The 3,051-nt window shown below is 30.8% G+C and overlaps 1 long non-coding RNA gene across 1 annotated transcript; it reads left to right on the forward strand.

The window, feature by feature from the left end:
- Nucleotides 1-1,788: 1,788 nt before the first annotated feature.
- On the forward strand, nucleotides 1,789-2,841 carry LOC116185923. The gene is made up of 2 exons (XR_004150825.1): nucleotides 1,789-2,393; nucleotides 2,609-2,841. It is a non-coding gene; the product is annotated as an uncharacterized LOC116185923 (long non-coding RNA).
- The last annotated feature ends 210 nt before the right edge of the window (nucleotides 2,842-3,051 follow it).

Below are 3,051 nucleotides of genomic sequence, written 5' to 3' on the forward strand. Positions count from 1 at the left end.
GCAAATTGAAATAACGTCGATTTATTTATTTATTTTTTTTTTTCTTTCTTGCGGATATGATTCGTAAAAAAAGAAAAAAAGGAGAATCATTTCTAAAAGAGAAGAAAAAAGAATTTTAGAAGAAAAATTCGAATTGCAAATTTTCTCGTTGGGAAAATTTTACATCATTTTTATGAAAAGCCCGAAGGCAGTAATCAATAGCTCGCAAACCGAATAATATTCATTTTTGATATTAAAATCAGAAAGTTGATTAATTCCGGTAATTAAAAGGTTCAATCGATTTTTTCAATATCGTCGGCCAATACTGGTAAGATATCTGGTAAGAAGTATAATTCTTATTGAACCATGACAAATTCATTTTACAATCCATTATTGTGCTTTATTCTCACGAATAAAGTATAAAATATTACGTACACGAGATTTAAATAATTTTAAAATTGGATCGTTGAAAAGAATGGCACGATTTAAAAATTACGAGGAAACAAATTAAATGATCGAAAATTCACACATATAGAATCGTATTTTCTACATAAAATACAAACGACAATTCGATAAATGCAAATTACCGTAATAATTATCAATCTGCCGTTCATTCGCGTTAAAAAAACGCGTAACAATATTACCCATATCAAAATGTCAAATTGGAAATTCAAATTTTCTAAAAACTTATCTACAAAATTCCATTTAATAAGAAGAACATTATGATTGAACAAATTTTCACGCAAATTGATTTACTCGAAACGTTCTCGAAGCCGATTAAATTAGTACAGTTAGTTATTTCTCGTTTGCGGTTAGAGGGCTTCTAGGGAATTTTGGGGAGGATGGAAGACAGGATAAGTTGGCAGATTCCGATAGGCGAATCAACGAGGCTTTGGATCGTGCAGGGATTATCGAATGGAGGCTGGCATGTTTGACAAGCAGCGTTTTAATTTAACGTCGATTAGCGGATCCTGGACGGGGGATTATGGCCCGATTAACAGTTACAAGCAGGAACAAGCAGGTCCGGCATATTGTACGTATCCACTCGTGGCAAAGCCAGCTGCCGCATACTTGCTTTGCCCTGCGTTCTTGCTAATTGCGTTCATCGGCCGGGCGCAACACTGTGCATTGGGATTACTCGTGATACATGCCACCGATAAAACGCTTTCAATAGCGCACGCGCCAGTTGGAGTGAGGTTATGTTATCGCGATCTCTCCTTCCTCGCTCGAGGCCAATTAAACGAAACTTTTGGTCGCCGGAAATTCGAACCTCGTCGATGATTAGACGCTACCGATACAATTATTTCGGTAATCAGGTCGAATAATTAACGGAACGAATTTCTATCGAGCAATTTGATAATATCGCGTATTTTTCTTATTTTTTTTTTTTCTATAGATTCGATGTCGAAGAAATTATATTTTTTTAATATTTAATTTATGATTATATATAATATATATAATAAAATAAATTATATATAATATTTAATTTATAATTTATAATTAAATTTTTTTAATCGGATTTAATTGGATTGAGAGACTGGTTTTGGATTTATGAATGTAAATCAATTTCTTGCAATGGAACAGATTTCTCGATGTAAAATTTATCGAATCGTTGGTACAGAAGAAACTATCGTTGCTTGCGATTTCACGAGTCCTTCCATCGTTTAAAATCGATCATTGAAACAGTTGTTTGGAACTCGAGGCTCGTCGATTATTAGAGATTATGGATATAATTAATCGAGTAACGAGGTCGAATAATTAACGGAGCGAATTTGTATCGAGCAATTTGATAATATTTTTTTAATAGATTTGAGATCCATCGGATTAATGAAGAAGTAATTTCGATTTTATAAATGTTATAAGAAAATATTTTTATGGATTCCAGTATCCATTAGATGGATAAAAATAAATTTTCTGCTTTGTGCGAGTGAAAATTTAAAAATAAATCCATTCGTTACACAGTTTAATAAAAAAATTGCACTTATAGAACTATCGGTGCATAAAGAACCATTGTTACTTTTATCAATTGGAAGATCAATTCAAATAAAACGAAACTTTTAGTCGAACTGAAAATTCAAGTTTTTCATCTATTGTTACATCGATAGAGAAGTATTATATATAAAACGTAGAAAAAGTTTCGAGAGAATCGGAAACGTTTTAAGATGAATTAATCTCGAACAAATATCGTTGAACGAAAGTTTTCATAGAATGGAAGTCTTGATTGAATTTGCATTTCGATTGCACAGATTCTCAGTGTTTTTGTTATTGTTGCTGCACAAACAACATATTAAACACGTATTCGATGATGAAATAACCGAGAATCGACTGATACGAGGATCCTCGAAATCGTATGCTCTGCACTTTCTAATTGATTCGAGTCGAATACGTGATCTCATTTCATGCATCCCTTGTACGTACATATATATATACACGATAATCGATCCGGACCAATTACAAATTTTTCTCTCGACACAGAATTTCTTTCTATACATATCTATATTATAAAATTTCTTCTTTCTTTTTCTTTTCTTTTTTTTTTTTTTTTTTTCCTCCCACGATTAATTACGCATCCTCGAAAATTCTCTTCAACTTGCGCGGATCGTTCACAGCAATTATTATCCTTCCTTAGTTGGCATAATACGGTGAGTTTGCCGTATCCAACCGCTAATCACCATAATTTAATAAGATCGTAAAAGATCGGAGATTGATTGACGGTAACGATTATCGAATAATGAAACAGACTTGAACGGTAGACGAAGTAAGTGATTTATGATAATAAAACGGAGCAACGACCTCGTGGAAAATACAACAATTGATCGTATATCAAACTCGTGACATCAAAATGCAAACAAACGATATAATCTATGTAAAAAAAAAAAAAAGAAAAGAAAAAGAAAGAGAATACTAAATTAATAATAAATTAATAAATTAACAATCTTATTTTTATACATTAAATTATTAATTAATTAATATAATAATTATAATTATTTTATATATTATTATATTAATGTATATATCTTATTTTTATACATTAAAATATTAATTAATTAATATAATAATTATAATTAATAA

Source organism: Apis dorsata, unplaced genomic scaffold (assembly GCF_000469605.1).
Source record: "Apis dorsata unplaced genomic scaffold, Apis dorsata 1.3 scaffold_29, whole genome shotgun sequence".
NCBI classification, from domain to species: Eukaryota; Metazoa; Arthropoda; class Insecta; order Hymenoptera; family Apidae; genus Apis; species Apis dorsata.